Source organism: Thunnus albacares, chromosome 18 (genome assembly GCF_914725855.1).
Source record: "Thunnus albacares chromosome 18, fThuAlb1.1, whole genome shotgun sequence".
NCBI classification, from domain to species: domain Eukaryota; kingdom Metazoa; phylum Chordata; class Actinopteri; order Scombriformes; family Scombridae; genus Thunnus; species Thunnus albacares.
The window spans coordinates 14854665-14870107 of NC_058123.1; positions in this window are offsets into that span (position 1 = coordinate 14854665).

Below are 15443 nucleotides of genomic sequence, written 5' to 3' on the forward strand. Positions count from 1 at the left end.
ATAAAAGATTATTGGCAGTAGATGACAGGCCAGAGCTATGGGACCATTTTGGGGTAGGGGGATGGAGCCCCAGAGGGAGGTTGTGGATAACTATCATAGTTGGATATACAATTACTGTAATTGCTACTGTTCAAAGGAAACTTATGGATGAGCAAAATTTCTTTTTATTTATTCGAGAGGCCTATCTTTACTCTTCTGACCCATTTGTTATTGCATAAGGAAAATAATATTAATAATCTGGGCTCACAAATGCACCATAACATCTACTGTATGTTGTCCACAACTTGGTCTCCTAGATCTGGTTTCTGAAAACCTCACTGTGGCTTTTTCCTCTACTTGACCCAGCTGACTCAGCGTCACACTGTCTTTTAAGTGTTGGTGTGCCCCCTCAGGGGTAACAAAACCACTGTTCCCAGGGCTCAGACCAACATCATTTCTGGTTCCAACTCTGCTGTTAATGATCTAACACATGGACTTTTAAGTGGCAGCCACTCACCACAGAACCTGCCTACTGTTGTTTGCCCTGGCTTCCATATATGCCAGAAATCATCAGCGCCCAGTTGAGGTGATTCTTCACCAAGAGTGAACATTTTCTTAAGTATAATTCTATAAATATTTCTGGTAATTCAAGTTTGACGTGTCTTTCCACTCAAATACTGGGAAAAGAATAAATGGTGACCTGTATGAATACATACACAGCAGCAAAACACAGTATTTTAATTGACACAATAGTTACTTTTTGGTAAAGCAATCAAGTATGTCCAAATTTTTCCACCCCACTTTTTACTCTGTTTTAAGTAAAAAATATTCCCATATTGTCTAGTGGATCTCTGTTATTTTAACACCAGAGTGCAACATTTCTCTCCCAAGTAACCAATTTCTCTTTGCAATTAGCTTTCTGGCTAATTGGTATTAGTGCAATGGAATCACAGCAATCTTAGGTTTTGCACGAGTCAGCTGTATGTTTGGGAAGGCCTTGAGAGAAAAAGGACATTGACATGCAAATGATTGTCTTGAACTTTATTGAGCGGGTACATTTAAGTTAATTTGCCGTTGGGAGTGGCTAATGGAAGTAGGCTCCTCCAGTAACTCTTAAGGAGTCAATCCACCTGATTTAGAGGAAGTGAGCACATAGATCTCTTGATTGACAGAGCTGTTACTCTGCATGTGACATAACGGACAGACAGAGAGGAAGAGGGAGGGAGGGAGGGGTTCTGGTGAGGTCCAGCACTGTTCTTCCAGTTCCTGCATCATATCAAGACACCCTCATGTACAGTGTGTTCCAGATGTTAGGCTTGTCGCGGTGGGAGAAGCAGTCAAGTATTGTTTTAAAGCCTTCAGGGTGAATCATAAATGTTGCACGGGGGAACTCATAAAAAATGCAGTGTATAGGCCCCCTTAGCTAAAACAGAGCACTGATGGACCACTGGGAATGAAGCATGTTAGTGTAGCATCATGCTACAATTACAATCATAACAAGAAAGGGGCTTTATGGGAGTGACAAGAGGAATACAGGAAGTTAGTTAACCTTGGTAATCAGAGTTCATTAAAGTGAGCCAAGATCTAAAGGCCTCAACTCTGAATATGTAAGCAACATATGGAACTTAACAGAAGATGAGATGAGATGAGATTCTTGTGAAAACGGGGTGAAACTGTATTTGATGGTAGAGGTCATATTTTATGGGGTTGTTGATGTGCTATACTGCAGGTAATTCAGCAGGATGACTTTGAGCAGATCATTACACAAGATGACCATCCCTTTAAAATGACAAACCTATAGCTGTGTGATATGGCGTATGTTTATCAATAGCAGTGTGGCTGAAAAAGTCTTCAACTCTCTGTCAAGGAGTTGCCTTTCATATGTGCTCACCTGACTCGGCATGTGTTCATGTTGGGTATGTCTACATGAGTGTGACAGTGTGTGTGTGCGCGCGTACAAATATCCCATCAAGTCTCAAGTCTTCTTTTTTTTTTTTGTAAAATGTGCCTGTCTGACGACACTCAAACACTCTTGTCTAAGTGTGTGTGTGCATGTTTGCCCTTTTATAGATGTGTGTGAAGGACCCAGCAGAGGAGCTAAAAGTAAAGCGTCAGGCCATAATTGGGTTACAGGGACCGGTGATGGATTAAAGCACGGCTAGGGAGACGCTGCAGCAACATTAGGGTGTCTGAGATGTCAGGGGCAGAGCGCTCTCATTAATCGCCTTGGCCCTTACATTACTGCATTAGTTGTATTAGCAGCTAGGAGTCGGCAAGCACTTTGGGATTTCTCGCTGAGGCAGGCCACATTCTTCTCTTTCGCTTCTGGTAACTATGCAGAAGTGGGCATGGCCTCTTACTTTTTTTTAAAAGAAAGAACGGAAGAAGGAAGGAACAATCAAACAGGGCAGGAAGGATTATTACATTTGTTTAAAATGTCGACATTATGTTTAAAACAATAAGCCTTGAATTTTGAATAAAGTGTCTTGAATACAAAGCGTTTGCAAAGTAACAATCATTTATCAAGCTTTGGTATGATGGCTAACTCTAGACTAAGTCTGAAACTTGTTAGGTAATTTACAGTAAGTACATGCACACACATACACACACATACATGCTACATCCCACAATCAGTCATCCCACTTCTCAATAACCTAATAGTCCTCCTGTGTGAAAATTGATTTTTAGGAGCATGTTCCATGACCCCGACCCCCCTACCACCACCATCACAATCTCAGTCCTCTTTTTCTTCTTTCAATTCCATCCATCTCTCCTGCAGTACAGATATTTACACTGTAGCTGTTATTAATAAGCATAATAAGAAATTGATTTTGCTGTGTAGTAAAAACATTATGTGAGCAGGCAGGGTAGCGTAGGTAACTGGGCTTCGCTGGTTATAGGTTGGAGACATGGGTGGTGTTTTGCATTTGGTTGATGGAGAGGGATGGGTGGAGCAGAGGTCATGAGGGAAAACCTAGATGAGGATATATAGACTAACATTAGTGATCCTGAACATTCAACCCTTGTCCACTCCCTCTTTGTGAAGTGAGAGCTTCATCACTCATTCCCTCTCCCCCCCCCTCTCTCTCTCTCTCCCTGCCATCCTCCAGAGGCTAAAGTATCTGACTTAATCACAGCTGAAGTGTCCCTGATTGCCTCAGAGCTGGTGATGGTCTAAGCAAAAGCTATACTGTCCATGCAAGCAGACTGTCTGATCATATTATCGGCCCCACCTCAGTTCACACACCTCTACTGGTCAAAAAAAAATCCACTTTAAAGGATCGGTCACCCAATTGACAAAAAACTTGTTTTCTCACTTACCTCTCATGGTATCTAGCCATCAGTGCTGGGCACTAACGTCGTACAGTAATGTGCTAACTTTTTTGGGAAGTGGGGAGACTGGTCCAAGTCATGTTAACTAGGTACAGGCACTAGAGGTTGGTCATGGCAGTCAGCCTCCACCAAAAGAGAAGAAATGTGCCTCCAGGTAATTTCAAAGTTCTCTTATTTACATGTTGTGTCCAATAGATTTGCCTGCATTTGAGCCTCCCAGCTTCACTGTGAGGATGGGACTTCTGGAGTGGTTTGTATAGTCACCAGAGCTGCTACCTGTTGATGGACAGTAAATACCTCTAAACTGTGGGCTGGCTTTTTGTTAAAACTCAGTGTCTCATTTGCTATTTCTACGTGTTGAGACGTGTCGATTTTGAGGCTCTGAAGTTGTTTAAAGGCACCTTTGACGGAGCTGAACTGAGTAACAAAAGTAAACTAAATATGTTTGCTAGAGTTACTACTAAATAGTGTAATACGTCTTTTTAACGAGCATTTGTGTAATGTAACTGATGTAACTTGCTCAACACTGCTAGCAATGCAGATAGTTTTGGTTTTATTTGCCCAGATTTTGAGATATCCATCTTTGAGACTTATGCCTTTGTGTCAACACAATTGAGATGAACGGAAAGTGGTCACAGCATTGAAAAAATTACATTTAAAAATTCAACAGCACATCTCTTCCCATAAACAATGTCCCTGCTACTCTGGATAAGCCACAGACTTTGCTGTGAATAGATTTCTTTGTAACTACTTTCTTCCACAGAAATAGGCCTTATGAAAACTGTTAACAATTGACCGACTATTTAATCTGTACCCTCTGAAAAGGAGCAGGAAAGACCCATCATGTGGGTTTACATAGATCACTTTCTCATGGCAGGATGAATGGTGAAGGGCTGAGGGCAACGTGTGTGAGGAGGTGGGCAGAGGAAGGATTGTTATTGGATCACAGTCGCATACTGTAGAGCACAATTTCCCATGAGTGTCCTTGGGTACCTGATCTGTGCAAAGAAATACTGGACCCTCTCCCTATTGTTCCTCACACTTACATGTGAATGCACACGCACACACACATGCACCACGGCTACACACACACACACGTACAGGTATCTGTTTGTCTTGCGAGCGCCTCTGTTCACATGGAAGGGGTTGTCCTCCTGCTCCAGGACGAGGTATTAGCTTTCCCCTGAGGGAGAGTTCTAATTAGGTAATTGACTGATGTATAAAGCAGGTGCATGTATCCGTTACAGCCGGCTCGACCTGTTCATTATTAAACAGTGACCCTCTCCGCCACTCGTGCCAAAGCCTACGGTGCAAGGGAGAAAGTGGCCAAGAAGAGCTTTCACAGGGATCGGGCGTACTCGTAATTACACTTGCTAGCTACCTGAGTCTTCCCCCTTTACTGTTGCATATTGAATGAGAACCCCAATGCTCCATTTCCCACTGATTGAGCCCATTGCTGCATTGCTGTCACTAAAAAGGCTTCATAAGAAGTTGAACAAAAGGTGATTTGCAGGAACAAATAGTTTCTGCTGTGTTTCCAGGGAATCAATGAGATTTTGTCTTGTGGAAAATGCATTGTCACTGAATGGTTGAAAATAGCATCATATATGACAGGTCACGAAACGTTTCAACCTCGCACATTTGTACATCGACAGGCAAATGCAAATGAAACTTGAGCTACACTCGGCCAGAAAGGAGAGGAGAAATTCTGACACTTTGACATCAGTGAAATATATAAAGTATTGGGTTGCTGTTAGGCCTATAGCCCAGTTTATTCACATCAGGAGGCCCAACGATCGAGATATGGATTGATAGCGGAGACAAGAATTGATTCAAAGTGCGTGTGTGCATGCGCGTGTGTGTATTTTGTGTGCATGCATGTGACAGCAGCTTCAAAACGTGAGCCGGCCAGTCCATTTTAATTCAGCAAGATACACATTTCATTTCCAAGTGTGTAAGTTACAGACGCCAACAAGACTGGTTGCAACAGCTTTTGAGCCAACACTTTTTTGATTGAGGCAGACTTGGACACTGGCCAGCTTATAAAGTGTTACCATGAAAGACCATAAATGACATCACATTTTCAAATTGACTTGTCAATCTTTTAGATCTTTGATCTTTTGTTTTGTCTTTGTCTTGTGCAAATAATGATAAATTACTGGAAATGTATGTGGAGGACAATACAGGACAAGGATTTCTGCTGCTATAACTGTCATAAATGTCATCATATAAAATAAAAATGTATATTTGTCTTTAGAGCACAAGTCCTTGGTATGTGTTTTTCTCTCTCTGTCCATATCTGTCTGTCCATCTAAATGAATAAAAAATACAGCGTTGCCCTGATTTTTTCAAAAATAGAGAACAGGTTAATAATGGTAATAGTTAACTCTAAAAGGAAAGTTTTGTTCCTCAATTACTTATGTATTTTTATCAGGTTGCTGAAAGCAGTGTCAAATAAAGTTTATATCCATTTACAGTAAATCTTAAATCAAGTTGTCTATATTTATACCTATCTCAGCTTTTGTGATTTTCTGTCATTTTGTGATATTTCTGGAAATGTCCTCTTCAGTAATGTCTTTTACTGTGCCATTCCCAACAGAAATGTATCTGGATTTAATTGGTTTTATTTTAATGCTAGCTAGTTGTCTGAAGGTTATTATTCCAGATGTTGCGGTAATTATGTAGGATTGACTGGCTAAGGAGCAGAAGAACCAGAAGAAACGTAAGTCCTTAGGCTAAGAAGCAAGTTTCGCTGTCTCCAGGTGGTATTACCTACAGAATGTGTCTATATTTGTTCTGCTATGTATGGCATTAAAGATTTTCTACATCAAAACTGTGCCCTGAATCAGTGTTTTGGAATATTAAAGGTAGAGTGGCTGGCTGTTGGCTTTGCACTACATTCTTGATAGTTAGATTGTAAATGATTGTAAATTAAAGGTTTGCACATTAGCGACAGTGCTTACTTATTGTACATAACCTGCTGAGACTACTAAACCTGCAGTCATCAATACCACTACTGAAAATGTGAAGAGAGGCATTTATAACCATGTTTCATCAGAATCCGCACTTCAGCTGTTCTTGTGTGAACCACAATACTTGGCTGAGTAAAGGAAGCAAGATCAAGCTGCTCCCGCTTCAGTCACACAGCTGCCCTGAGGGACGGCATCACTTGGACCGACAGAGGGACAGTCTAAAAGAGACAGGTTGTGTGTAGTATGTGCAAATACTGTATGCCCGTACCCACTGAGATTATACAGGTATGAAGTATTTGAATTTTGAATTTCTGAATGCATGCACATGGGTGGAGCGGTGTACTGAAATTTGCATGTACTGTACAGTTACTCTTTACATTTGTTGCCAATTTAAGCAAGATGAGACTTCCAGGGCTCTCTACTAGCATATGAAATATTACAACTGTTTGTGACATCCTATCTGTATAGGACACATAGTATGGCATCTGTATTTCTATCTTTATGGAGTTCACATTCCAACTGAATATGTCCTCTCCTCTCCCCTCCTCTGACAAGCCTGTCAGTAGATTACAGGGCCAGAGGCTCTTGTGTACGGATTAGTTTCAGAGTCGTATTGAATGTTTATTCCCAAACAATCCCTAATCTGATCTAGCCTAATCTAATCCCATCTACAGCAATCACTGACAAGGGGATCACCTCCTCACACACCCACCCACACTACCACTCGTCCACACTGCCTCAGAGAGGTGAGAGGGTTCATTTTTGACATTTTTCTTTGATTGCTGCTTTGCAGGGGTTCAGTCAAAACAAAAAAAAAAACATCTGAAATTTTAAAACGTAGATTACAGTACTGACAAAAATGTAGTACAATTTTGTCAGAAAAACATATATTGTATTTTGTTGCACCGAAACCCTACACATAAAATAAAAATGTCCTCCTACACATTTACAGTATAATATATATGAAAATCTGAGGCACCAGCATTTTGGCCTTGAAAAACAACCTCCTCAACTACAGAGTCATTGTCATACAGCATTAAAAAATGATCATTTTCAGTCCTCTTTGAGCACTAATCCACTTTTTTTCATCTTAAATTAATGTAATAGGACTTGTACTCACTGTGCAGTACAGATTGTATGGCTGTTGTAGACTGGTAAAGAGCCCATAGTTTTTGATTCCTAGATCCAATCATAAAGGCTTTGCAGTTATGAGATGCTATTCATCACACAGATGTAGCCACTCTTGACCACAGGGATGATCATCCTGTCTTCCAAAATCTCAGACATCAACTCTCTCAAAAAACTAAATTAAAGCAGCGATATGGCTTGTAGCTTTGATTGGATTGGTCCTGATTTTTCATCCTGACAATTCCCAAAACAGTAAATAAAAGCATTTTTTGGTATAGCACCACTAAGGGACATTGACTTCACCAGCAAGAAATACCTATAATCCATTCAAGCCTGTCTAGAGATTTGTCTGGCCAAAATTAAAATGTCCAGCGATTTTGCATGGCTGGTGTTTGGAGATACTCGTGGTCTTTTTGAAATTGTGCCCATTTTTTCAAAGATTTTAATCTTTAGCAACACTATCAGCATGGCTCTATGGCATTATCGGCCTGTCTGTTGGTGGATCAGCTGACCCCTTTGGTGTAGACTGAAATATCTCAACAAGTATTGGATGGACTGCCCTGAAATTTTGTAGACATTCATGGTCCACACAAGCCTTTTCCCCTCACGCCACCACGAGTTCATCATTGACATTTTTAGTTTTTAATGAAATATCGTAACAATTAGATGAATTGCCATCGATACTGGTACTGACATTCATGTTCCCCACAGGATACATTTAAATAACTTTGGTGATCCACTGACTTCCCACGTAACCCCAGCAACAGGTCAAAGTTCTCACTTGTGCAGTGAAATATCCCAACGTCTACTGTACTAGATGGATTGGCACGAATATGTTGTGCAGACATTAAACATTCCTAAAGGATGTATCCCAGACTTTTGGTTATGAGTGGTTATCAGTGAAATGTCTGGACAAATATTGGATGGATTTCCACGCAATTTGGTACAGACATTCATGTCAGGATGAATTGTTTTTTGAATTGAATTGAATTTTATGATCCCTTAACTTTTCATGCAGCACCATCCTCAGGTCCAAATTTTGATTTGCTCAATACCAGGTTTATGATCAAATACCTCCAAAGCTAATGGCAATCTCATCAGCCTCATCTGTACTTTGTGTTTAGTGCAAAGTGGTAAATTTTAGCCCACTAACACGCTAAACTAAGATGAAAATGGTGTACCCGCTACACATCAGCATGTTAGCTTTGTCATTGTGAACATGTTAGCATGCTAACATTAACATTTAGCTCAAGTATAGCCTATCAGAGCTGCTAGCATGGCTGTAGACTCTTAGTCTTGTGTGCCTTCTATTTTGTTTCTCAACATGATCTGTCCACTACCACAAAGTGTGGTAGAGAGTTGATCGTTTAGATTTGAAGTTGATAAGTCAAGAAAAACTTGAATTCACAGGTATTTTTTGAATGACTGCACTGAGAGTCTCTTCTGAGTTCCACAGCTAAGTGCAGTTCAAAGCCTACGTCCTCTCCTCCTTAATTTGGGAAGACTTCCCACCATCCCAACTTTAGAAATCCCTCCCACCCCATGAATTTTGATGAGCATGTTTTTTGACATCTACTCTATCTTTCAGGTCCCTGACAAACTTCATTCTCTTGTTGGACCACTTCATTTAAAATGCCTGCAATCCCTCCTAGCACTTCACTAGTGTCTTCGTTCCAAACACTAGATAAAAAGAAGTCCTTAAAACTCCAAACAGCTCACCTCTTTCCCTTCTGAACCTGACCTTTGGCCTTTTGGAAATTCTGAACTCCCTTGAACTTACATACAACCCCTTCCTCGTGGAACCACTGTGTCCCATCCCCTGAAGAGAGAAAGGGAGCTTATTTTACTCCTTCCTTTGCCTTTCAAATGCCTGCCTGCACACACAGAGAGGACTGTAAACGTGGAAAAAGTGCAAATAAAAATCATTTTTACGAGAGTCTAGAAGGAGGAAAGAGCCCCCTGTCTGTGAGCCTTGTCACGTTTGGATTTGACCCTATTGTACCCCCTTCTTTCTGAACCAGTGTGGGAAGTGTCTGCAAGGATGCAGAGCAGCAGTTCAAACATGCTGAAGTCGAAAAGATACCTTCCTCGGAAATCTGATTGTATGATATAACTTACACGTCTATCAAAACGTTGAATTCAAGAGAACATCCCTCACTCCGTGATCTATGCTGCATACATTTTCTCTCTCTTTCATTTCCCAGTTGGGCATTGATAATCATAAAGCAATGATAAGTGGTAGTCTAAGAATTGAACAGCAATTATGTCAATACCAGGGGAGCAGCCACAGAGGGCAGCTAAGGATTTAATCTCTGTCTTTCAGATCTAAAATGTAAAGGACTGTAGCCAAGATAGTTTAGAGGTCATAAAGTCATTCCCACAAAGAGAAAGAGACACCTCCCTCTATGATTAAAACAATAAATCTGATTAGCCTTCTCCTTCTTCATTTTTACAAGGAGTCTACGATGTGTGGGAGCCTTCCAACCCATCTTATTTCATCCCTCTCCCCAGGTGTGCCCATGCCGCATGTGAAACCTGATAGTAGATTAAAGTGCCAACCCCAGAGAGGAAAAATGCTTTTAGGAACTTTTAAAACTGTGTTTAACAGTGTGTTTTTAGTGCCCACTAAAACCAACACACCGCACCACATGGCCAAGATGGTGAGTTGCAGCGTCCTACAGAGTGGGAGAGAGACGAAGGGGGAGAGATGGAGAGAGGGAGGAGGGATGTCTAAACTCAAATCAACAAAGGCTCAAATTCAGGCACACTTTTTTTTGACACCCAGCCTGGACCGGTTTGGTTTTGCCCAACAAGTAGCAGAGCAGGAGGGCAATGTTGTTTGGTAAGTTTGTAAGTCATTGGTCAATCTGTCTGTCTATTTGTCCATTTAGCTATCTTTCTGATTACCATACAATCAGGTATAGATATTCATGTTCCCCAGATGATGAGTTCTAATAATTTTTGCATGATCTCTGTGACTTTTCATCCATAGCACCAGTCATAATTTCCCTTTTTTCAACACTTTGGTCTATTAGATAAGTATGTCAAAAACTACAGTATAGAGGCATTTACTCTGGACATTCATGGTTCCCAGAGGATGAATTCCTTCATGTTTCCTATGGAGCCATCTTTAAATCTTTAACTGTTACAGAAGAAATATTAAAATCTAATGAACAGAGCATAATGAAAATTACTTGTGCTCTCTGTGCTCCTTGGTAAGGCTGTAAAAGAAAGAGTAAGTAAGCTGTAATGTTGCTTTAGAGAACATTACATGATTAAAAAAGATAATTTATTTTTATTTTATTTTATTGTGTCATAAAACAGCATAGAGATAACACTCTGTTATCCAAAAGACACAAAATCTTTGGAAAACCAAAGATTCAATCCACAATAGGAAGGCATAGGTCTGGGCATGCCATGACAAAAAAAAAGCAAAAAAAAAAAAAGCAGTACTTCATCACTGGGTGACGTTGGTGTAATGATGCCAATAACTATGTGACTACACAAGGTCTAAGCAGTGGCATCATAAACACAAGATACTATTGATATGAAAATAAAAGTAATGACTGATTGATATCAAGATGCAAACATTTATGACTTGGACAGAATGGCAACATTTCTGCTGTGGATGGACTGTGGACTTTGCCTTATGATGGCTTTTAACTGTACATGTGGTCACCCTTGCTATAGTTTGGCTGCCAGCAGGTCTAAAAACAAACAGCAAATTAGTCACCTCAATAGAGCTCTCAAAAAGTGTGTTTAAATTTGTCTGTATTTTCCTTTTTTTGTTGCATTAAAGGAATTCAATGATAACTTTTAGGGAACTAGAACTTGCATGCAAAACCTAATTTGTAAGAGAATTTACTTGGTTTGGTGCAACATCAGAGGAAGAAGTTGTGGTTTTCCCATTTGAAAATAAAACCACAAAGGATATAAAATTATATTGGATTTCTAAAACTGCTGTGCTACAGTATTTATCTGGGGAAATTTGATGGTAAGTTTTGGACCTTGAAGAAGAGGCTTTCTTCACCTCAGGAAAACACAGGCATACAACAACAGAGGCTGCTCCCACAATGTTGTGATGTAGAGGTGAGAAAATTGATAGAATCTTCATGTGATTATAAGCTGCGTCTTTAAAACCAACATGTCATCTCATGGAAAAGCACGGGAAAATATTTTTCTTGTAAATAAAAGATACAAAGTTAAATGTCCCTCTGTCTCCTCTCTGACCAGGCCACTGACAAAGGTGCTCTTGACCTCTTCATACCTGTGCTTGTAAAAACAGCCACAGGGGGTCCCAACAAGTGAAGAAATGGAAGCCATGTGACACAAGACAGTGCCTATAAATATGGCCGAGATCACAGGGGCACTTAATGCAGGGGTGGGCAGACTGCTTTTTTACCAGCGCGTCTACAACATCTTAAAAAGGTTCTGTCGTGTCATATGAAACCAATAAAACCCAAATACTTCCTCCCCGACAGGGAAAGGCCTCCTAGCCTACCACAACTCACTGTCTGCCATCCTGCCAGACCGCCCTTTTGCTTTTAAGGCATGTTCATTCTTCCGTATTTCTTTTTGGGGTTTTTTAATACGTAGTTGGTTTCATTTTTCACCATAGCTTCTGATTTATTCCTCTTTATACCTTTCTCCGTCTCCTTGAATGCCCTTCCTTTTGCTCTTTCTCACTCAGTCGCTGTAACTCCTTTGAAGGCAAGCGAAGGAAGACACTGTACATTTGTGGCAGGAAATGGGTGCTGATTCATGCCTGAGAGGATTAAGGTCAAATGGAGTGGCCACACTCCTTTTGAGGAACAACATGTACTGTACAAGTCAAGTCAAGTAATTTTTATTTATATAGTGCCAAATCACAACAGAAGTTTTCTCAAGGCACTTTTCACATAGAGCAGGTCTAGACCAAAGTCTTTAATTTACAGAGACCTAACATTACCCCATGAGCAAGCTCTTGGCGACAGCAGCAAGGAAAAACTTGAGAACTGGGCTCTGCCTTGACCGGTTGGGTTTAAAGAAAGAGGAAGGAGGAGAGGGGAGAGAGAGACACACAGAGAAGCGCAGCAACAACAATGATAACAATAACAACAATAATAATACTAGAAATATGATTAATAATAATAGCAGTGGCAGTGGGCATCAAGCTGGAACAAGGGGACAGCAGGCAGTCTGCAGCCACAGCCAGCAGGCAGTCCGCAACCGAAGGTCACCTGCGAGATGAGAAAGCACAAAACTACAGGGAAGATGCCAAGTTAGTAACATGTATTAATGGTACATGAATGCATACAGATGGAGAGGGAAAGGAGGAGGGAGGAGCTCAGTGCATCATGGGAAGTCCCCCGGCAGTCTAGGCCTATAGCAGCATAACTAGGGGCTGGTCCAAGGCAAGCCTGAGCCAGCCTTAACTATAAGCTTTTTAAAAAAGGAAAGTGTTAAGCCCACTCTTTAACATAGAGAGGGTATCTGCCTCCCAGACCTAAACTGAAAGATGGTTCCACAGGAGAGGAGCCTTATAGCTGAAGGCTCTGCCTCCCATTTTGCTTTTGGAGATTCTAGGAACCACAAGTAAGCCCGCATTCTGGGAGCGCAGTGCTCTAGTGGGGTAACAGGGTGCTAGCATATCTTGCTGTCCAATATGTATTAACATGCCACAACCTGAGGGACAGTGAATGAGCTAGACACACACAGCACATGCATGCATTCACATTCACACACCCACCCACCCACCCACACACACACACACACACACACACACACACACACACACACACACATAAACACATAAATACTTGCATAGGATATACTATAAATATATTATATATGTACTATATATACTACATATAATGAATTTATAACAATATTAATGTTATGTTAATGTCATTTTGTTTCATTGACTCTTCATGCTTTGGCAATGTTGTTGTTGTGACATTCATGCAAATACAGCAAATTTGAATTTGGAAAAAAAAGCCTGATTTTTGCAATGTTACATAGGTGAAAAAAGGCAGTCCTTGACATTTGTTTAATGTGGGAGTTGAAGGACGTAACCTGATCGAAGATAACTCCCAAATCCGTTACGGTGGAGCTGGAGGCAAAGGCAATGCCATCCAGAGTAGCTATATCATTAGATAATATGTTTCTAAGGTGTTTAGAGCTAACCTAACCCAAACCCAAGCACAATAACTCCAGTTTTGTCTGAGTTTAGTAGCAGAAAATTGCAGGTCATCCAGGTCTTTATGTCCTTAAGGCATGCTTGGAGTTTAGTTAATGGATTGGTTTCATCTGGCTTCATTGATAAATATAATTGGGTATCATCCGCATAACAATGAACTTACTTTTGTATGCATGGAGGATTCATCGTTAACATGTACAAACTGGAATCGAGCTGATAAATAGGACTTGAGCCAGCTTAATGCAGTTCCTTTAACGCCAATTAAATGTTGCAATCTCTGCAATAGAATTGATGGTCAATGGTGTCAAATGCAGCACTAAGATCTAACAAGACAAATGCAAAGAGAAGTCCTTTGTCTGATGTAATTAGGAGGTTGTTTGTAACTTTCACCAGTGCTATGGTGCACTCTAAATCCTGACTGAAAATTTTCAAATAAACTATTGTTATGTAGAAAGTCACACAACTGATTGGCGACTGCTTTCTCAAGGATCTTGGAGAGAAAGGGAAGATTAGATATAGGTCTATAGCTGGAAAAACACCTGGAGCAAGAATAGGCTTTTTAAGAAGAGGTTTAATTACAGCTACTTTAAAGGACTGTGGTACATAGTCTGTTAATAAAGACAGATTGATCATATCTAGTAAATAAGAGCTAACTAAGGGTAAGACTTCCTTAAGCAGCCTAGTTGGGATGGGGTCTCAGAGACAGGCTGATGGTTTAGATGAAGAAATCGTTGAATGTTGCTCAGGAGGGTTGATTGGAGAAAAAAAGTCTAAATATATATCAGGTTTTACAGCTGTTTCTTCTTCCCTGTATTTGGGGATAAATTGGTGCCTGTTGAGGGCAGGAGGTTGTGAACTTTGTCTCTAATAATTAGAATTTTATCATTAAAGAAGCTCATGAAGTCATTACTACTGAGAGCTATAGGAATACATGGATCAATAGAGTTATGACTCTGTCAGCCTGGCCAAAGTGCTGAAAAGGAACCTAGGGCTGTTTTTATTTTCTTCTATTAATGATGAGTAATAGGTGGCTCTGGCATGACAGAGGGCCTTCCTATATATTTTAAAACTATCTTGCCAGACTAAGCGAGATTCTTCCAGTTTGGTGGAACGCCAAATCCTTTCAAATTTTCGCAATGTTTGCTTTAATTTGCTGGTTTGGGAGTTTTACCATGGAGGTAACCTCTTATGTTTTATTATCTTCTGTTTTAAAGGGGCAATGGAGTTGAGTTCACAGTGAGCCTGCAGCACTTTCAACAAGATAATCAATTTGAGAGGGACTAAAGTTAGCATAAGAGTCCTCTGTTGTATTGAGACATGGCATTGATTTAAATGCTGATGGAATCGCTTCCTTAAACTTAGCCACAGCACTATCAGATAGACATCTAGTGAAGACATTTTTGTCTAATGACGTGTAGTCCAGTAATAGGAATTCAAAAGTTATTAAGTAATGGTCGAACAAAATAGGATTTTGTGGAAAAACTATTAAATGTTCAGTTTCTATGCCATATGCCAGAACAAGGTCAAGGGTGTGGCTAAAACAATGAATGGGTTTATTTACACACTGAGAGAAGCCAATTGAGTCTAATAGCGAGATAAACGCAGTGCTACGGCTATCCACATCCACATGAATATTAAAGTCATCTACTATAATTACTTTATCTGTACTAAGGGCTAAGTTTGATAAAAAAAAAAAAACAAAAAAAACTGAGAATTCAGATAAAAATTCAGAGTACAGGCCAGGAGGACGGTACACTATAACAAATAGAATTGGCTGTAAAGTTTTCCAGGTTGGGTGTGAGAGACTAAAAACAAGGCTTTTGAATGAGATATAATTAAGTTTAGGTCTAGGG